Below are 24,056 nucleotides of genomic sequence, written 5' to 3'. Positions count from 1 at the left end.
CACAGTTAATATAAGATAGGTGCATTTATTTCTATACTTTATGCACTAAATCTATTTTTATATAATTTCAAACTACAATCCCAATAGTCAATGTGAAATAATAATGATACTATTATAACAAAAATATATATATTTATATTGAAATATACTTAAATAATATACCTAGTTAACAATTGAAGTAATGCCTTGGCACAATCAAAAAGTTGACAACATGAAATCGAATTTTATTTTATCGTAGAACTAAAAACGTTTAAAGAAGAAAACTATGTTAAATTGTAATAAACATTATAATATATTGTTCGTATCATTTGATTCTATTATTATGTATTATTGATTACAGATAAAAACTATAAAATGTTGAAAATTTTCCATTCATAACTTTTATAAAATATAACTTGACTATTTTAAAACATTGTATCTCCACACACTGCAGCGGTGGCGTTAAAATTATTTTGTCTCGGCGGTGGCGGTAAATTGTGTCCAGACTAATTTTACCGCTCCCGTTGCAGTGTGTGGGGACTTTTATGTGTAATTCTATAATATAATAGCTATACACTATCACTGATTACTGTATTAGTATTGCATAGAATTGTTAGGTATGCCCGTATAGCTAAAAACTAAATTTGATCTTCTATACGTATGAAAACAATCAGAAAAATATTTACTTTATTGTTCAGTTTTAAATTTTTAATATAATGAGATTTTGATACTCGTAGGGATTTGATCAACGTGTGATAATAATAGTAATGTTGGGTACTTTTTTTAAGAATTTTACAAGAACATTTTAAGTAATAATAGATAAAGAACATAATATGGTTTATTGCGTAAGTAACTATAATATACATAAACGTGAGGTGAATCACAAAGCACAAAAAAATAATATAAGTTATCCAAAATGTTACAAACTCTTCTCGTTCAATACTTTAGCCAAATAGTTTAACCGTGTATAAAAATTCCCAGATGAATTTGAATAAATATTCGAATGAAGTTCAAAATATTTTTTTTGATACTTTTCTCTCTTTTACATAAAATAAATCGACAAAAAGTTTTAAATTTTATCAAACAGCCTTAAATCCATATAATATTATTTATTTCATCAAGCTTTTCATTGCAACAAAATAACCAAAATATTTTAGGTTTTTTTTGTATGGCACAAAAATATGTAAACATCGATAGATTCTAGAACTTTGTTAAGTCGTCTTAAAAAGTTAAAAGTTATAAGAATAATTACTCGCATATTCTTTTTAGACTTAATAGTCCCACGATGGTACGTGTCTATTTGGCAATCATTCTATGGTGCTGTTGCACAATAGCTTATGTAAATGTACTCGCTGTTTAAACATATGTATTAGCTCATTAATGTATGTGTCCCATTAGCTTTTGTGCTGAGAAAACTCAAATATATATATGTTACACATGCTTAAATAAACATATCATTATCAGTGTTAGAATGAATTTTATAATTAATTATAAGCTGACACTTCTTTTTAAAGTACCGTTTATATTTAAACTGAGTTAATACTATAATAAGCTAAACGGTTCAAATACCACGGTTGTTACAAACTTTCCTTATTTTGGTATCAAGCCTTATATACTTTATTTTCCGTGTTCTATAAGCTCATTTTTCTTTTCAAAAACCTCCTGTATTATTACGGAATATAATAATATACCCTATCCATTTCCATATACGTAAAATGCATATGAAATATTATTTATATTTTTGCAGTTTTATCATGTAAGAAACATAGATTGTAATATATTTCTTCAACAGAGGCAGTTTCTTATCAATACAAAACGTTTCATACTTATTTTCATGAATTAAGTTAATATGCATTTACTTCAAAATCTCTTTTTTTATTTTGATTATTATTTCAATTATACACATTACTTAATAAATAAATATATTTTATGCTTTCATCAACATTTTTAAGAAAAACATAAGTTATCTATAATTATATAATTTAGTGGTTCCCAATCTGTTTATCCAGAGATGACCTGTTTTCGACCAATATTTCAGTCGCGTAGCCCTGGTGAATTCCACTAAATATTAACACTATAATTTAACTATTGTCTAGTTCTCATTGATAACTAATTTAAACAATGTTATTGAACATAATATTATGATAAAAAATGACAAAATACATACAATTCAAGTGCACGCCCTACCAGATAAATACATTTTTATAGTTAAAAAAAAGGACAATAAAATATTACTACAAGAGAGGAAAACTACTATAAAAGTATTATTGGAAAACTCTCAAACTCTCCTTTGTTACCTAGCAATTTCTGCCCAATAATCAAATTTGAATGCACTTTGTGGCTGGCATGAAAAATAGTCAGTTTTTCCTTGTTAAGAAAGACTAAGTTCTTTCATCTTGGTAAATATAATATCAGTTAAGTACGAAAGTTGAAAAAACTGATAAAAGCTTATCCTGGAAAGTTTTTTATATAATATTATATGTATTTGTGGTATGTGGGGACCGACTAAGAATATTTGCGTGAAGGTCTTTGTTAAATGTTACAAATAGTTAAACGAAACGTCCGGACACAATTTTGATGATCAGAATTCAGATAAATAGTCTGTTATATAAAATTACTAATAGGTAATTATTAATAGACACGAATATTATTTTTATAAAATTTGAATTGAAATTAACTCGAAAATAATTTTATGTTAGTTGTATACATTTGTTTTTTGTTTTTGTTTTTTTTAATTAATTAACCCACGGCAACTTAGGCCATTGGGTGGTTTTTAACTGTGGGGGAGGTAGGTACTGTAGGTAGGTACTGTAGGTTTAACACGTGTGTTTGTTAGTTTGGCAGATTTTTTAGTGGCACCCATAGGTGTCTGCCTTACCCGGGTGGGGGATGGCGGCACTTCTCTCCACACACCGTGACTTGCCCGAAGATTAATGCCACCCGCAGCCGAGGTTTTGAACCGACGCCTTAGTCCGCTCGGTCTTTCGCTCCCCTTATATTTATTTGTTATATAGATAGATTTATTATTTTCTGATTTCTTAGCATCAATCCATCTTCATAAACATATTTTTATTATAAATATAAACGTAACATTGTTCACCTTGTGAAATAATTTAATATAGGTAATATGTATATTTTGATATCTATGTTAAATATTTACATTTTAGAAGCCCTACTTTTTACCTATAGTATTGATGTAAAATTAAATATTTTACTGAAGTTGTATGTTTCGCAGTCGTATCAGCCATCCTATTAGTAAATCATTAATAGCTTTGAGCAATTAAATTATTATTTATTATTTAATTCATTCACGTCTTGTCTTGTGGGTATTGCTATATGTAGATCATAACGTATTCGATTTCTTCGGGCATTTTGTTTTCAAATATTATTCACCTACATTAATATTATTTATTTAATTGAGCCATCAATCAACGACATCATTAATATTTATGCTTGTTGAATGAAAGAGTTTTTAAGCGAACACTAAATATTACACTATAATTACATCAGGTGTTTTTGTTTCAATCATAAATAATAACGTAACGAGCCTTCTAGGATAAATGTATATGTTTAATTATTTATATATTTATAATTTTTTAATGTATCATATACATCCATTTTACTTTTTAGAATATTTAGAATCAAATTAATTTCTGTTGTTATTTGTATATCCATATTATAATGGATAAAAAAATGTTTATTTGATCACAAATGGTTTGAATATTTTATAGATGAACGGTATGTATTGAGACACTTTTGTCTCCGAATAATAACTATCAAAATATAAATTATATAACTTATTTTTATTTTTATTTATTTTAAGGCCACAATTGCAGAGATTATTAAGCTTATGGCAAAGTATTTCTATAGAAGAAAGAAAAAAATTGTCAACGAATTGAAATATTATGTTTAACGGAGAGTACTTCTCCACATGTTTTGCATTGATCTAGTTTCGTGTAGGGCTACATAATATTTCATTAAATATTACTTAAATGAATTCGTGGAAAAAAATAATTTAAATAAGTATCTACTATATTGCTGCATTGTATAGGTACCGACTACGCCGAGTTCAATTTAATGAACCTATGTTATAACGATAAACGATAGTCGACGGGTTCGTAAGAATATTTAAATACAGGCGCCTACTTATAAATAATAATATGCTTGTTACATAACGCAAATAGTATAATATTAATACACCTACCGACAGAGACTTGTTATTATCTGACAGTACTATAATATAGTTGCTGTTTCAATTTGTATTGTTCCACATATCTGATTTACTTGTTATATTTTTTATGCAAGATTATGCCTTAAATGAAGACGGCGGAAGAAAAGTCCATTGATCATTTTCAAATGTTTGATAAAAAAAAAACACACACACATCTATATATTTGTTTGCGCCGATACTGGAAATATCGTGATTTTAAAATCACCCGGGGCAATCTGAATTCTGAATAATATAATATACGCTTTTTGATAAACGATACACCGACAAAATGTCGTTAACGATCACATTTTTGCCTCGTCAACTGCGCAAAATTTGGTATACACACTTGTCCGATTGTGTGTGTGTGTGTGTGTGTGTGTGTGTGTGTCTATACTTACGTATTATAATATTTAGATTTCCTTTTGGATAAAAAAGGGTGAGGCGTGAGCCATGAATTATGTATGCCTATTGCTCTCTTATCTCGAATGCCGGTGACTTTATCAGCAGCCTTTGTATGAATCCGAGACACCGCAAATTGCAAATGTATGATCACATTTTGGTAATAAATTAAAATTATTAAAAGCAATTCTCTACGGGTTCTTATTCGTATATTACTGACTGCAGTATGTCATATTATAATATTTGAGACATTTTGTTTCTCTGTACTCCGACTTTATCGGTAGCTTATATTTTGCATCGAAATTAATTGAGTCCCATGACGGTTACAGTCTCTTCACGGCCAATTTGACAATAATAATAGACCAGAAGAAATAAAGAAAAATCTTTAAAAAAAAAACATTTTGTTTTAAAATTTGATAACAAATTAATATAATATACCGACACACGTCTAAATAACATATTTAATATTAACATTACAATTTAATGGCCCTTAATAATAAAGTTTTTTTTTTTAAATACCTATAGTTAATTATTCTAGTCTAAAAATGCTCATTCCGATTTCTGAAGAGTGTAGTCTTTAGAATTTAGAACTTAGATATGATCAATTTTTATTTCAATTTTTTGAAATTTATTTCTAAATTATAACTAAGCTATAATTATAGCAGACGATATGAACAGGACTCGGATTGAGTTTTTATATTTTGAAAGCGTTCTTACTAATTATTTTCATTAAAACAGCGGGACGTTATTTCAAACAATTTTTTTACATAAATTAATTATGTACCAAATTTTTATTCCGTGAAGTTGAATTGAATAATGAACTTAAATTTTATATGATGAATTGTACAACTTATTATTATTATGAAACTGTCTTACAATTTACAGCTCTATATGTATGGAATATAATTTAAAAAAGTATAAATTAATACAGGCACATTTAATTAATTAAAATAATTTTTTATGTCAATAATAAAAATATTTATTTTAATTGTTCATAAATCATAAGTAGTTGTTGTTGGCATAACAATTAGGTACTCTTTATATTGTAATTATTTGTTCGAGTATTTATGTTTATATAACCATCCAATTTTTGTACACACATAGCTGATATGGCTCATTTTGAAAATATGAATACTTATCAGTTTTATATGTTGTAATATTATGTATTTGAATATTATTCAAATTATTCAAACATTAAAATCCTTCGAGTTTTGTAAATCTCAAAAACGTGCAACAAACTTTTGACATTATCTTGTTTTGGTCGGTCTTGACTATTCAGACAAATAACCCATACCGCTTTACTAAAACTTTCCTTCCTGTTCATATTCTGTTAAATCTAAATAGGATTGAACCTAAAGTTTTTTTTATATATTTATAAAAAATATCATAAACGTTGGTAATTTATACGAACTGTAAACGATTTGTATGGTCTATTGTGGTCCGCGCCTTTTAGGTTTTTAATTTAGTTTGTATTCATATATAATAATAATACTAAAGATTAAATATACTAATATATTAATAATAATATTTATATTAATAATATACTAATATATACTAGTATATTGAATCTATGATACATACTATACGCGCACACTTTGTTGATATATATATTTTATTATTTAATAATATCCACGTTACCTAGTTTTCATTTGACTTTATTACACATTTTAAACTAAATTACTAAATTACTAACTAATACTCATATTATACAAGATACCGTGTCATAATATATTATCTTATAACATTAATGAATTAGAAAAATTACTTTTTAATGAAAATACTTTGAATAGTGTTTTTTTTTTTTTTAGTTTTATGTAATTTATAAATAGCCATTTTAATACAATATATTATTATGGCACCCACTGACCCGTTGGCTACCGTCTACAAGTGGTGTCAGCTGCTATTCAATTATTAATTACTTAACACGTTTAATCTCCCGCGCTGTCCATATAAATCCATCACTCAGTATTTTTATTTTTTTATCGCATTTTAAGTAGGTTTGGATACTGTACCGGTTAAAGGGGACAGACTTTGCAATTTATATTTAACGAACATTCTAATATAGTTTTATCGATCGAAACACTGTTTTTTTTTTATTGTCTATTGGGTAGGTAGTACCTATTACACTTATTTTTCACTGTTGGATTAACGGTTATACTTCACATATGTGTTTCGTACCGAATTTTATATCGGTGATTATCGGACGATTTTTGTGTATGGTGGCATAAGTCAAATGTTGAAATTTTTTTTTATACCTTTATTTTGTGTGAAATTTCAAATTTTACTCCAAAATCGAATATGGTACCACTGCCGTTGACGCACGAGGATTTGTTATCATAGTATTTTCAAAGGCACAAAATATACATAGACTTATTAATAGGGCGAATAGGGTACAATAAGAGCACAAATCGTTTATTAACTTAATTTTTATCATATTAAATTAATATAATATTTACGTTATTTTTATTTGATACCTAGGTACGTATTACAACAGCTTACAAGTTATATACCTATTTACATACCAAAACACGTATACCTACAATTATAAATAAAAAATAAATTAAATTCACTGAAAATAATATTAAAATAATAATTTTAAGGTTATTTATGTCTACTCAAAACCAACGAAAATTGACTACCTAATGCCCTTTTACATGAAAACTGTCCAATTATTCAGAAAAATTCAACCGAACAGAAATAGGCCGAGCGCAGTTCGCGTGACTTAACGCTTATATGGTATATACCATATACCTAGCTATAAACTTAACGATTAACGGTGTGGTATAAACCTAATAGTTAGTAAGCACCTATATTATCGTATGTTCGATAATATAACAATATATAAGTTATTATGACATTGGCGTGGAAAATATCTAGAACGGAGGAACGTGCGTCCAGATACCGCGGTTATTTGAAAAATACGCATTGTTGTCGTGGTTTTCGGCAGATTCCCCGCACAAATGGACTGATAAGTAATAATAATATTATGGACTTCGATTCGATTTTATATTATAATATTATAAACGCACGTTTAATGACGGCGTTTACAAGCACGCGCGCGCACACACAAACACACGTATATATACATATATATATATATATAAATAAGAGTGGTTTCGGACACCGCGGGCAGTTCCATTAATACCGAATGTCTCAATTTACATAATATTATTATACATACGTGATGGTTTGGACGCTCACTGACCAATATAATGATAATGATAATAATAATAATAATAATAATAATATTAAATTTATATTATATTATATTATGTGTATAGTTAGTATGTACAATATATCTATAGCGGATACCTTGTATCTACACATTTAATTGGTCGGATATTATATTATAGTGGTCCGTCGGCCGGGTGGCCGTTATAATATAATATATTATATGTGTCGGCTGTTGTACCAGTCGCCATGCACATAATACATCCACGCCGCTGTCACGCGACCGACATTAGTTGTTATTTTAGTTTTAATTTTCGAACGAGACGCACGTATAGTTAATGCTGCTAGTAAATCGTAGTGCGTATTATAATGTATGCATCTAGCTATAAATACAGTGGAACCTCGGTATCTCGAATGCTCTGTAAATCGAATAATTTTTTCACTCCCGATTCACACATTACTTTAAATTACCACGGTAACTCGATGTTTCGATATGTCGATTTTGGTCCCTTAAGACTCCGAGATGCCGAGGTTCCCCGTACATAATATATGTCTAGGTATATATATGTGTGTATAGAGTTATTTTACACGCGTGTACAATACAACAGTGTCTGTACAGCGAGTTTGAAATTTTTCACAAATCCAGTTTGCCCGTCCGCAGTTCACTTTGAAAGCTGCGTATGGAAACTCTGAACGAATCTCCCGAGTGGTTTGTTTTTTTTTATAGTTTTGGAGTTTTCCAAACATTTTCCGGGATCGCAGATGTTTGGTTTCGCCTAGTTATCCCCCCCAGTGTGCAATCGAGTGACTGCTAAGTGATGTTCTATGTAGATCCCAAATTTGACCTACCCTCGTCATGTCCATATTGGTACATGGTCCACATGATGGATTATAATAAATTAAATTATAGTGATAGCTAGAAATCAGTGTGATTTCCATACAATAGAATTGTTCATGTACTGTAGTGGTGATGATATTATATAATATGTATTATATATACTCAGTGTTACGACTTACGGCCTCCCGAAGTTTGAATAAATAGTTAATACCGTTTTATTTGAAATAGCCTGCCCTGCTCTAGTGCAGTAACTACCACCTATATATATTATAAGTACCCACCTATAATAGGTAATACAATTAAATAATACAATTCCCGCAGGATCAATCGAAGAACGACGGTTTTATTTTCATACAAAATTCATTATAGGACTTCCAAAGTCTAATGAAAAGCACGTGTTTTTTCTCTGTTTCATCGAAACCTTCGTTTTTAGTATTACGTGACATTATCTATCAAAAAAACCTAGTACTTACACTGTAAACAGAAACACCAGTTATTGTGATACATGTTTAAGAGCGTCTTTAATTGGCCCATGCCATTTCATTATACGTTACTTGTGCTGAACTTAATCGTATGCAGTACCTAGTAATAATTGTTGGCCTCGTTATTAATATTCCGTGTTTACTTACTAGTTACTAATGTGTAGGTATCCATTTGACAAGTATCACTTACGCCGATCGTTAGCCGGTCCGGTCCAAAAAAATGTACCTATTAGGTTTTCAATATTTTAGATATTTTTAGATAGTATTTTTGAGTTATTTAATTTGTAAAAAAACGTGTTAAATAATAAAATTTAAAAAATAATAATGACACTCCTGATACAATATCATCTATTCTTTATATAAATTAGGTAGGCACTGTGAAGTAGTCCTTTGCGTAGCAATTACACGAGTTACCGTAGAGTTATTTAAATTGAATTATGAATATTGTTGCGCATTTTACGAGTTACTCAATTATAAATTTCCACGAAAGTTCTATGATTGTTTTCCAAGTTTCCAGCAAGGAAATAACTCAAACTTTTACCAAACGACTTAAACAACAAGCGAGTCTCGTTTTTAAGTCTTTCGAAATTTCTATTTTCTTTGTAAAAATATTTTTATTATTATTATCACTATTATAATGAATGAAGACAATCTGTTAAATCTAAGAAACTGACCTTTAAGTTTAATTATTTATTTTTTAAGTTTATTATTATTAAGTTTATTTAATTATATTTCCAAAATGCATTTACTTCAAAAAATCTCATAAACTATTTTATTATCCTTTTATAACCAATACACTGCACAGCTGTGTACTGTGTTCTTTGTACACATTGATTTAGTATTCACTATTCGCTTCATACGTATAATATCGTGTGATTTGTGTTCACCATAGGGATCTTGGATTTTGCAAACAGATTTCATGGGAAAAAAAAATTTAATTAAAAAACAAATAATAATACCGCTGTAGAAAAAAAAATATATGTTAAATTGTTAACAGTAAGTTATTATTGAGGTAATTCTTCAGCAGTTATAATAAGTTTAAGTAATCAATATCTATGTAATATCTCATGGTGGCGATAAACATGTTTTTATAAAATTGTAATTCTTTTCAAAACACGATACATCATTTGAGTAATACGTGTACAATCACTTGCCAAGTTCTTTATAGCTACAACTCGCTGTATGAAATTAAAATCCGTGTATTGAAAAGGTACCATTTAAGTCTGTGGTATTGCATCATCTTAATGGTTCACAGCGGGTCTTGAATTTGGTTTGGCCACGATAAAATGTAAATATCTCTAAGCCAAAAAGAAAAAAAAGCGATAGTCATAAATATCGTTCGATATTCACATCATAATATCATAACCACATATCGAACGCACGTATTATGCGTACCTAACCATAAGTCCATAAAGTATACGACCCGTTTGAGAACTTCAAATACGATTTCGTGTAGGTACTATTACTTATGGATCACGTTTATAATAGTATTAGGATTACGATTTTTACGTCCGTCCGTTCCAAAGAATATATTCGGTAGACGTTTCATAAAAAGTTTCCATTTATTATCTAATAATATTATAATGTTTAGCAAATGAAACTATTCCATATCCATATTTATCTAATATTTTTGTTAATGCGATAATTCTAACATTGTAAAAACACCAAATAGTCGACTGTTGACAAAACTATTGAAAAAAAAGTTGTATTTTTGATATTATGATTGTTTTTATAGTTGCAATGATAGGTTCTTAAATGAATAACAGGCGTGTACTCTGTAAACACTGTTTTATTTATTATCGCCATATACTATTATAGACACCTACTAATGATATTTAATTTTCAATAATTATTATAAACAGTCGTGTTTGATGCCTATAATAGGCATAACCTAAATACATAACTATAATCTGCAAAACTTTTGTATTTCAGCTGCGCAAAAATATAAAATTTACAAAAAGCTGGTTCGAAGGACTGTTCTGGCAAAGTTCGTGTCAGAAGTGAATAATATCGCACTCTCGAGAAAACTAGGTACGTGCAAAAGATCTACAGTAGGTACCTATATATATATAGTGATTTTCAACTTTTTTAAGAATATGGCAGTATATGGCACATTAATCTATCTTCTGCCAAATCGTCACGGCACACCAACCGTGACGTATAACTACGTTCGGTTGTTATACTTTAGATATCTCATATTAAAAGGTGTTATTATCTTAATAGTTTGTCACCTACTGCCGACGATATAAGCTTTAAAAATAGAGTAAATAATATACGCATATAAAACTATGAATATAATAATATTTCGATAGAGGATTCAATTTCTCGTCTCATTATATTATTATATTATATTATATGAACGTTTTGTCGGAATCACGAAGTGCTTCGATACTCTTTCAATATTAAACTCGTATGATTTAACGTTTTCGGTTGCTTCTAGATTTAAAAAAAAATTGAACAGTTCCATCGCTCGAGGCACACCGGTAGAAAACCACTGATCTACAGTTATAAACAAAATAAATTATTATCATACAGGACTCCCGAGTCTAGAGTTTAGGGTACTGACTGTGGGGAGTATATATACATATAATATTAGGTATGTACCTATATACGGCAATATGAGTTCTCATGCTGCGTATTGTTAGATCAACCATATTGTATACCATTCCATCACACATTTTAAGAACAGATTAGGTTTAAAAAAAAATAAAGGAAAAAAAATTGGTTCAAAATCGCATCGGAGAACAACGACGCACTTATAAACACTTATAATGTCATAACATTGGATTTTATTAAATTTAAACCTTTACAGTATATTATAGCATAACAATCTATATCCATTATAGTATATGCGAGAAATATGAGTATATTATTATATATGTTAGGTAGGTACTCTGATTTTTATTCGAAAACTTTGGTACTTCGATCTCATACAATCTCATAGATTAATCTTAAAAGGAATTTGTGTTTATTTTTTATTGCTTATATTTTAGTGCGTATAATTGTATAAATAACTCCCCCCCCCTAAATGTTATATTGAATAGGACATTATGTTAGTGCGAGAGATAAAAATTTAATATGAGGTACGTTATTCAGTGTTGTTTGGAAATTGTCTGTACTTATATTATACGAGTACGATAAATTAAATATTTCAATTAGAATAAAAAATTATTTCGCGCAACACTGGGTGCACGAGTCATATACGGGACAAAGGATTACCACAAACATTTAAAGGTAAACTAATTACGTTTAATTTATTAACCTTTGACATTAGATTGTAGCAGTTTCTCCTGGAATTACATACAGTTTTTGTCAAACTACACTGTATAAAATTACAATTCCCATCTGTATTAGTTTGAAGTGTTCGTATACTATTCTGAAAAAAGGCAGACTTTATTATAAATAAGTTTATGTTACGCACGTTATATTAATTGTACCTGTACCAGGCGCTTGTGCCTATATATTTTTTTTTATTATTGTTCTGTTCTACACTGCTTTTCCAAATTAATTTCGGAGTTCCCTTTCCGAGCCACTCTTTCTTGTTTAAACATTTTTTTGTTTTAAGTAATTATCTTAATAAGTAATATTGTTTGATATGTTGCTCTTATTTTTATACCGTTGGGCTCCGGCCCGTATAGTGATACAAGTGAATATAAATTAATTTACTTATTAGGTATTTATGAACTTGCCGGCGTTATTTCGCTCGCTCTGAAGTCACTGTACATATTTTATATAAGAAAACACTATGGTAACTAAAGTGATTATCGCGGTGTTTGTCTCCAACTATAAATTAACTAATGACATTCCGACGTTTTACTGTGATGTGTAAATTATCATAGACGTGTTCGCATCCGACTTGCAGTCTACCAAATCCCAATTATATAACTCAAACAACACACAACATGTCAAGTGTCATACAATTATTATAGTGCATATAGCATGAACCCATAGATTTATTATTAGAATAGAAAATAATGTTATTAAGAAAAAACTATGTCATTGCGTTATACATTTTATCGTCTATATAGAATAAAAAAACTCGCCTGCTCTCTTGCCCGCGGGGTCGTTAATTCATTATTAAACTATTCTTCCCCATTACATTGTAAAACGATCGGAAATCGAAACGTAATGGATTCGACGTCGGAATAATAATAAAATATTATTATTAGCAATGAGACATATTGTATATTTTGTATTTTGTTTTATGTTGTTTTGGGTGGAATTCCGGATGCACGCGCGCAGGAGTCTGATGTCTGAAAGTAAGTGGGTCGATTCCGAAAATAATAAAATATAAAACGACTTATAGACATTGTCTGGTACAACTTCTGGCTTTGACGCGAATGATAAACGCGCATATTATAATATATGAAAGAAAAAAAAAATAATAAAACCACTTAACCGCGACACGTCGGTGGGGAAATTGGCCTGGGTGTTGTTATCGTCCGACACAATCGCCACGCCTCGCAATCCCGTATCGTCAACACGTCAAGTCACGGATGTTTAATCCATTTTTAAACGGATTCAATACGAAACTTATTATATTCACACGCATGCGAGCCTGTATGTGTACCCGTGCCCGTGTGTGTGTGATTTTTTTGCCTATTTATTACGTTTATTATGATATTTTTTTTATTTTATCTTTAAATCTCGAATTTGCGCTACAACTTCGAGGAAATATACAATTTTTTTTAAATACTTCGATCCGTTGCTCATATGATAATAATAATAATAACACTATGCCGTACGTATCGTAGTATATAATAATATATTAACCATTTTTTTATGATACAATATGTATCGGAATAATCGCCACCCGCAACCGCCCATAATAATATAGGTAACACGACCGGCGGCTTGCAAGAAAAACGCGACACAAACGTCCGTCGAGTTTTGACCGCAAATAATATATACGGTCACGCCGCCTGTTTCGAGTGTTATTATTGGCTCTAAATAAAGACACCCCTCCCCGTCTCCGCCAGAGACGGCCTAAGACGTATTGTCTCCGGCCGGTCAAAATATACAAATAATTCAAGCGGATCCTGCGGAATTATTGTAGTCACCTTTTGCTGTATGTCATCGTGGCGATATAATATTTATTGTTTTCGACGTAAATACAACTAACCTCTAGAACAAGCTATAGACTGCCACAACTCAAAATTCATTAATTATGGGTTAGGCTACTTTTGTATAGTAAGAAAATAGCTCTATACAAAGCGAGACAGTCACAATCAATACAATTGTCCATCTAACCACTAAAAATATGCGTCAGTATTGAATTAAATAATTTTTAGTTAACTTTCAAAGCAAGAGAGCCAAATTTACATTATATGGAAGTATACGTATTTTATCATTTATCCAATGAACTAGTGAAGTAAAAATTCAAGACTGCCTTATTTCGATTTGTGACGTTCTTGCGCTAAATAAAAACTAATTATCGTGTGATAATGTTAAGTGCAAAACCAGCAATATTTAGAGTTGTGGCAGTATTGCATTTTATAATTTGTGATATTGCTGTTGCAATACGAAATACGCGTCTGTCTCGTGTTTATAAATATAAATGTTTTACTGCCACATCTGAAAATATGGCAGTGTTGCATTTACTTAAAAATCGTAAAAGGCCATAAGTCTAACTTTTTGGGTTTATGAGAGTATATAGTTATTAGAGTAATATTTGAAAAAGTCATGTTGTAAAGATTTTTTCAAGTATTTTAAGTTTAGTTCCAAACGCATAAGTAAAGAGCTCTTTAAAATATCTTAAATTTAAATCTCAAATCGCTTTTTAAAAACTATCAATTTTGAGTTGTGGCAGTACAATATTGTTGTAGACTGTAGACGTGCGACAAATCTAAACGAAAAATAAACATTGAAACGCCACCGTCGCTTTTAAAATCTCTTAGGTATATTGTCACTATAGTATATATTATATTCGCATACCCGAATCCGTTTCAGTATTCCCTGATGACTATAGAGTATGCATCGATACGTCATTCAGGACGAAATAATTTGCTCCTGATGAGCAATGGATCCATATACAATAATTGACTCGATTAGACGATTTCGTACTGAATGAAAAAGGGAAAAACGCGATAACGTTTTAACGATCCGTCGGCGAACTTTTTGAACTACCAAATATTGAAACAAGCGCCCATCCCCCGCAGATGATCGCTATTATATTATACATCATGTCCTCGCGCAGACAAATTACGACCGACATAAAAGTCTTGAACTTAACAGTCGTGTCGTCGATAATAACGACGATGATTTATAACGCGCGATATTATTATGAAATCGGTCGAAGGCGGTTTTATTCATTTTTCATTTCGATCGCCGTGGACAAAATATATTACAGTGGATTTATAAAACGTCTGTACGAATATTATTATATAGACGGCGTTGGGCGTAATTCAGATTCCATTCGGAAAACTATATTAATAGTCAATACATTAACCTCGATTTAAAACATAATATAATGTTCTAGTGGATATATAGGTAGGCAAGGTAGCGAGTAGGCATCTATATATATATATATATATATATATAGATACTTATGTTATTATTCATTTGCATTTGAGTGCTACTCGCTCTAGAGAACCTATGCCTGTAGCCAACGAACAAAATATCTCGGTGATACGTAAGGCAATCTAATAGAATATATTACACGCCACTACAACAGTGTCCGCATTTTGACGTGCGCACATTTTTCTGGTCGTTGCGGTCGTGCTTTTATTGCCTGCGTAGAACTTTTAATTGCTATTTTTTATCGGTGGGTATTTCGACGTTGCATTCCGCCAATAGTATTATTATTATTATTCATATTCGTTTGACAAGAGCAATATCATATTATTATAATTATAACGACGTGTAAAAGTATACATATACCCGCATATCATGTTATCATATTATTATTATTTATTATACATGATAGGCGTGAAGAAACTCGTGTTTTGTTGCCACAATAATAATAATATATTATATTACACATAAGAATATTATTACTGCTTGTTGCTACAAACATTATATTTTACGAATATCGGGTAGAGTACAACGCGACTACTACCTATATATTGACACGTGTCGTAAGCGCAGAGACAAATTATTTATTGTTGTGCATTTCAAACGAATATAATAGGACATTGCAGCAAGCAGTCGATTTTATGACATAAACGAATGCCCAATAATATGCACTTTGATGTGTAATAATAATTAATAATATTATGATGCGTTGCTGCTGAATGTTTGGACAATATCACGTGTAAGTTAGTTTTGAATATTGAACACTGTTATAACGAGAACAAACGATTGTGCGAAAATCATTTAATAATATTTTTTTAAAATTATACTACAGAAAAATCGTGCTGTCTTTGGTCTTTAAAAGAAACTGCGGATACGAAGTCTTAACGATTCGTGTTCGTGAATTTGCGATAAACCCGGGGTTGCGAAATACAAGCACAGTTTCCAAACGAGAACAAAATATATTGAAATATAATTTAAAATTACGGAAAAATCCGAAAAACCGAGCACCATATTATTGTTAGTTATTATTATTGTTATATTATTGTTACCATTTTGTCTTAAAAAAATATTCGTTATTACTACGGAAAATTTTATTTTTTGTGAAAAACGAAATTCTCTATTAAAAATGTTTGATAGCTTGTTATTAGTCTACATGCAAACTTGCTTCGAAATTAAAACATCTAAAAAAGCCTTTGGAAGTCTAGATAAAATTATTTTTTTCTTTAAATATGATAAAAGGTTGATACAGTCTGCGGAATGATTATACAATTATTACAGAACGGTAAGTCGGCAACAAAATATAATTATTATTTATTACCTAAATTATTATATGTATTATAATATGATGTTAAGTTTACTGTTTTTTTTTCGAAAATTATTCTCCGATTCCTTTGATTCAGTGTTGTAAAGTATTTTAGTAAATGTATTCAAATACTTTTTAAATTTACTTCAAGACGAATAGTACCTCCACTGGGAGTCCCCTTCACTCAGTTTTTTCATGTCATATTTTATTTGTGTTACAACCTCGCTACCATCCAATATTTAGATTATTGTTAATTTACGAACAAATGGACAATATAAGAATTTTGAGAAAAAAATAAAAATAAAACTTTTTTAATTGCCTACATTTTTGGAGAGTATTTGAGTGTTGAACAAAAATCAAATACTTTTATGTAAATAGTTTTCAAAATTCAAAAAAATTATTCGTCACATTTCAGATTGATTTTTGATAATCACTGTACTATTTTATTTATAATTAAAATCAAAGTATTAAACATTTAGTTTATATTGATACCTAGTAGATATAAAATCAAGTAATATATTATGGTTAAAAATACTAAATTTTAACGATAGGAACTTAAAATAACAATTTAAAAAAATGTATTGTTTTACCTAATATACTATAATTATACAAAAACATCGCCAGAAAAATGATCGATGGATATGAAATCGTAAGACGAAGTGTAGTAGTGTAGTCGTCGCCACCACATACACACCAACACGGAAACGGTTAGGTTCAAATGCATAACCACTTTTTTCATATTTCCAATGTTCATATTATTGTATCTAATATATTATATGTACTTATTTATTTTTTTTTTATTACAAATTTTATTTACAATCTGTACAATACAATTAGTACAATGAGCAAATTGTATACATGATTATTAACAGGAGGTTGCGTTTATGGGACATATTGTTTTTTTATTTTATATTAGTAGGTCTCTAGTCTGTCTTTTGAGTATTTTACGTACATTACCAAGAAGTGAGATAGAGGATAGTAGTTTGATTATAGTGAGTGTTACTGTGAGAGTTAGTATGACATTTTAAGTTATATTATTTTGTTAAATGATTAAGGGTGGATATTTTTAGGTCTGTGATGATTATTGTTTGTGAAATACCAAAGAGAAGACGTTACTAGTCGTAACTTCGTAAGCAGATCGATTGAAATGCCTTAAGCGTTTTGGTATTGGATGGCTTTGCAGAACCCCACAGGTCATAACTGAATACCATATGTCCAAACTGGTCGTATTATTGACTCGTGTCTAATATATAAAAATATATTTGTGAACTGCATGCTGTTACAGATTGTAAAAATAAAAAGTTATTTTATTTGTCCATTAATATGAAAAAGAAACAAATCTGGTTTTGCTTACCAACGAGTAACTGCCGTTGTACTGCAAAATATATTTACAGTTTTAAATATTATATAATGTAATTGTAATTATTTCAAACAGTGAATATAATATTTTGCAGCACAATGTCAGTTTCTCGTTGGCAAATAAAACGAGTTTTTTAAGTTGTTTTCTTTCTCAGATTACCAGAAAAATAAAGGCAACTGACTAGGCACCAACGAAAACATCACTAACAAAAAAAAATCGGCACAAAACTGTAAAACGGAGTGTAGTCGTCGTCCTCGACTACGTCTTCTCCGCCTTCGTCGTAATATTTGAAATTATTAAGAAAAAATATTTATATTTATAATAATAATTGTATTATATCAGCTATCGTTATGATTATTTCTTTCGGCGATACAATGTGAGATGACTATAATTATTATTATGACGGTTTTTTTTTTGCCTACAGTTAATATTTTTATTTTTATTTTTTTTTTTTTTTTTATTTATTGGGTAACCCGCGGCAACATAGGCCATTGGGTGTGGGGAGGGCACTGTAGGTTTTATATTGGGTAGGTTTGGTAGGTTTTATATTGGGTAGGTTGGTACACGTGTGTGTTGTGTTTGGCAGAATTTCTAATGGGGCACCCGTAGGTTTCTGCCGTGCCCCGGGGTGGGGGGATGGCGGCACTTGTTCTCCGGACACCGTGACTTGCACGGAGAAAAATGCCGCCCAGTGGTCGAGGATCGAACTCGGACCGGCTGTGCCGAATCCGTCGCGTTAGACCACTCGGCCACCTCGTCCCCCCTTTTTATTTTTTATAGTATCCTCTAATTCTCAATTACTTAAAAATGTCCCGAGCATAATAATGCATTAATAACAAAAAAAAATTGACGAAGATTTTACGAACTTGTGCAGCTATAAAAATAACATTGGTCATTACTCATTATCAACAATGGCCAAATCGTCATTGGTGACGATGTGTGAATTCACGAGTCAGATGGTTCTTTTATAGAAATTACCATTTACCTTATAAGTCTATTTAATCTATCACAGTTGGTAAATGATATCATTCTACATCATTGCCCGTATTAATAATATAACTTCATATGATTTTTTCCACTGTAATTTTAATATAATTTTGTTTTTATGAAATTACGAAGACTCGATGATTTTCAGGCTTAGAGATAATATATTTTTTCTGAACAATTTTATGTTTAATTGCATAAAAATTATTGTTCCTATCAATTGCCGCATATTAGTAACAAATTCTCATGAAAGAAACCATTCGAAAGTTCGAAATCACTGGAGCCGCATGGAGTCAGCAAATATTGAACCTTAACAATTTTTAAAACACAATTTTTTTTTTTTGAAAAAATAATATCATTTTGATTATCTAGGTTCCACCCAGTTATTTAGATTTGTATAAATGATATTGCAGCATTTATAGGGGGCTAATGCCGCCAAGGACCACCCTCCAAATTTCCTCCAACCTTGTAATCGCTACCTACGCTGCCACGACCCTCACACTACTAAATAGTAAATACAATTTGTTAATGATCTCTGTATACGATACATATAGAAGGTAAGTAACTCACTGGGCGTACGCTGCAGATATTATGTCTGCTGTAACAGTCTCGTGTCCATCGGCAATTGCGTACTGTTCGGCATCTATTCTGCTGCGGGTGATGATAATGATGGTTTGAGCAGGTACGCGTTTAGTGTCGGTGACCGCTGTTGCGATGATATGGCCAGCCCCGGTGTAGACAGCGTTTGAGTCAGGCTCGGTGACCATAGTGACCACGATTACGCGGCCGTGGTAATGGCCAACACTGGTGTAGAAGAACGTGACCTGATCGAGCTCGGTGGCCAAAGCGACAGTGATGTGGGGACAGTCGCTGCAGCCAGGTCAGAACACGGACGTGAAAAACGCCAAACACAGGCTGAGCTAGGATGTGTGGCACATGTTCCGTTTTGATATGGAAAAAAAATAAGTTGTACGCCTGTATGTACTAAATGTAATAATCAGTCGTAATTTATACAATAATTATTTAATTGATTATTATTGAATGTATATGTATCACAATAATATGACATATATTATAATATGTCTCTGTGACATACCCACAAATAGAGGGAGGCCTTTATAGGTAGGTACAACATTTATATATTTTGCTATACGCTTTACTATATTAATACTATGCGCAGTAAGGGCTTAAATTGTCATTTCGAATTTGTTAAGTGCCTACCTCCTTATAAACACATTAGCTTGAAATATTCCGTCAACACGTTTTAATGTTTACGTTTTAAAATCAGTCTCTGCTAAAAAAATGAAATAAAATTAATTTCAATATACCTACCAAACTGTTTTGGCCATTACACAGTCAAGTAGTCGACTGTATTCTTAAATATTAAATAGCAAATAGGTATAATGTTTTCATCTAGTTACGTCTTTAAGTTTACGTGACGGATAAAAGTCCATGATTGCAGCTAAGCTTTATTCATTTGTTTAGCGTTCAACATCGTATGAAAACTAAATAATCTACGGACGAGCCAGTCGTTTTCAGTCATTCGAACAGAATTCACAATCAATTCATTCGCCACCGCCGTGCAGTTGTCACACTATTTTAGTTTTCCTTAAAAATAGAAGTGCGTTGTATCTTTTTTTCTTTTTCACATAATACATTATATTATATGATACGAATAAAAATAGATATGCGTCCATGCCGGCGTGTCACGATGATTTTAATTATAGTGAGAGAATGAAAATGAGGAATGTCTACGAATGCCGCACGCCTCCGATAACACCGCGATTGGAGTATTTCTCGAGAGTTTTGTGCATCGTTTATTACCGCAACAAATTTGAAGCCATACGTCTCATATATTATGATACAAGTATTCCAATTTTCAATATCTTGGTTGAAAGATATTTATAAATATTTATACGCGTCCCTCACAATATTATTATTGTATGCAAACAATTGAATTTATAATATTATATTCAACGTGTATTATATTATTATGCATACTTGACAGTATTTTAATATTATATGTGATGAAAATATACAATTTTATTTTGATTTCGGTCGAGAGTTTTACGATGATGTCGTAGGTAATTTTTTTATTTTATAAGAAAACACAATTCCTTATATTATATAGGGGACAGCCGATTGGGGTAGTAAACGTTTTATAAGTCTTGCGTATTACAAATCTGACATCCAATCAATCGCAATGTACTTTATTGTATTCCGTGGTTAAAAATTGAAAATATCCATAATAATATAAAATATTATAGTTACTTTGTATATTTATAAAAGTAAACGTGGGCTTTTATCGTATTAAAATGATTAATTATCCTTTATAGTTTGTGAATTTTTATTTTAATCCCTCTAAAACGAAACTTTAAAAGTATTTATTAGGTTATACAATTCTGAAAATATATTAGACATATATAATATTCTTGAATACTACTTTTCTGTTAATAAATCATCGTAATAAAAAATATATAAATTATAATATATACAAAAATAAATAATAAATAAAATAAAATTTTAAAACTTATTCATCAAATTATCTTGAAATAAAAAAATTAATATATATAGGTTAGAAAGATAGAATAAAATAATAGTTCTATAAAAGATAGTAATGATTACAAGTTTATTATTCTCCACATTTGTGTCTTAAGCGAGTTTAAAATTAATTCAGTGTACTTAAATTTAGTGAACGGTATACGCTTACATAATACATATTGTATACATTTCATAAAACATATTTCAAACAAAATGTCAACATGTTAAAAACGACTTTTGATACTCGTAATCAATTGTGCACAGATAAAACTTGTGTAGTTACATCATCCAAAATATGATACAAAATTTTGTTTATGGGAATTCCTTGAAATGTCTAACCATTTTACAAAGTTTTTAACAATTTAATACTTTAGGGGCGGTTTAAAATTTAGTATCATCACAAATATTATTTGCCATTCTTAATATCGAAATCTGGTTATGGTACCCTATAACAAACTTTCACTCGTTTACGACCCTTTAAAAGTTGTCCGTTCCTTAGACTAAACTCGTGAATTTTTTTCTAAGAAAATATTTATAACCTATCTGTTTTTTTCAATGGGATTTTTATTTTTATGAATTTTTTATTCATTATAATATTGCCATTAAATATTTAAATTATTATTATTTTTATTTATACAATGGTAAATCGATTTAAAATAGAAACATTTGTAAAATAATATTATATTGACCAGTTTAATATTGTTGTTAACATAATATAATAATGGAACTTAAACGTTAAAACTTTTATACCTATTGTTCCATTTTTTTTAAATAATTTATTACGGTCAGCCGAGTAATGTGTATATTGTACATAACAATACCTAATTCTACATTCATTAAAATACATTTATCGATTTGTGCTTCAAACAGTTTTAAGAAAATTGAAATATTTTATATCATAAATATATTTAGAACTTACTTATAAATTCTATGTAATAACCATTTTTTGTGAAATATGTCAAAAATAAACAGTTAAAATATATAATAAAATATATTGAAACGTGATGACAATTAATGATAATAATTTGTAGGCACACAATTTAATTACTGACATTTTAAATACCTAAACTAAATACATTCTATAATTATTGATAAATTATAAATAATAACATTTATCTTTACATAAGACTTTGTTTTCTACAAATTTAGTAAGATATTACTTTTTAAAAACAAAACGTGTTATAACTTATTTTTAGTGAACTTAACCACGAGGTTTTGGGAGAGTGCGATGTTAACTTAACCTAACCTAGCCTAACGGCGCGATGATAACATAATTAAGGTAACAAGTACAATTTGGAAGTGGTGATTTTCTGTCTTTATCTTACACACGTGGAACATAGGAATTTAGCATGTTTTCATTCCAACGTACCGATTGATCTTATTAAGTGATTAGAATTCTAAAAACAGATTTGAATTTATCGTCATGTCTAATTGAGATCGATTTCCCCACATTTTTGATTTTATCCCCCTAAATCTTAAAAAAAAATTCGTACTAGATAGGAAACGGAAAATTTAAATACCTATTTGAGGAAGTTAAAATTCAAGTCTGTTTTTAGAATAATTATCGCTTCTCTAGATCAATCGGTACGTTGGAATGAGAACACGTCTAAATTTCTATGTTCCACGTGTGTTAGACAAAGACAGAAATTCACCGCTTTCAATCCCCTTGACAAATCCTAAATTAATATATTGATAGTGTTTTTTATTTCTGAAATTAACTTAAATAATATTATTATATGTAGTTAAATAACTTACAGATAGTGTGAATATATGTATAAAGACAAGTACGTTTATTTTCTATATGGCCCTATTTTGAAATAGACATTATTTTTATAATCGTAATTTTAACTTTTATTATTCATATCTTCATATTATATGTTTCGTTTTATGTTGTTTATTTAATTTTGTATTGTTTTATAACTATACGCAAAAGTGAAAGTATTGGCTTTCGATATTTTAATTTTTTTTTTTATACATGGTAAAATATATTTGTCTCCATACATAATTACATTAAGACAGTAAACCATCGAAGTCTGGCAAACAGAGTGGAATAAATCACAACTTTTTACATGTATCATACCAACTTTGAAGTTTGTTTTTATTTGACTTCATCAACGTTATATACTTTTATGTGTTTTTGTATATTTTAGGCATATTTATGTCCTGATAATATTATCATGGTGTTTTACGTGAACGGTATAATATTATATGCATAAATTGTTTGTAATTTGTTTGAAAAATACCAATATTTTACAATGGTTGTTTTAATTATATTC

At 29.8% G+C, this 24,056-nt stretch overlaps 1 protein-coding gene across 1 annotated transcript in view; it reads left to right on the top strand.

Annotated features, from left to right (window-relative positions):
- Positions 1 to 24,056, top strand: part of LOC132942584 (cardioacceleratory peptide receptor) — a 237,445-nt gene that overhangs the window by 19,265 nt on the left and 194,124 nt on the right. Inside the window, exon 2 of the mRNA XM_061011133.1 lies at positions 11,012 to 11,110. The gene's annotated coding sequence lies outside the window, so the exon portion shown is untranslated. The remainder of the gene's footprint in view (positions 1 to 11,011; positions 11,111 to 24,056) is intronic.

Source organism: Metopolophium dirhodum, chromosome 4, assembly GCF_019925205.1.
Source record: "Metopolophium dirhodum isolate CAU chromosome 4, ASM1992520v1, whole genome shotgun sequence".
Lineage (NCBI taxonomy): Eukaryota > Metazoa > Arthropoda > Insecta > Hemiptera > Aphididae > Metopolophium > Metopolophium dirhodum.
Note: the sequence above shows the minus strand (reverse complement) of the source record. Positions and strands in the feature narration are given on the sequence as shown.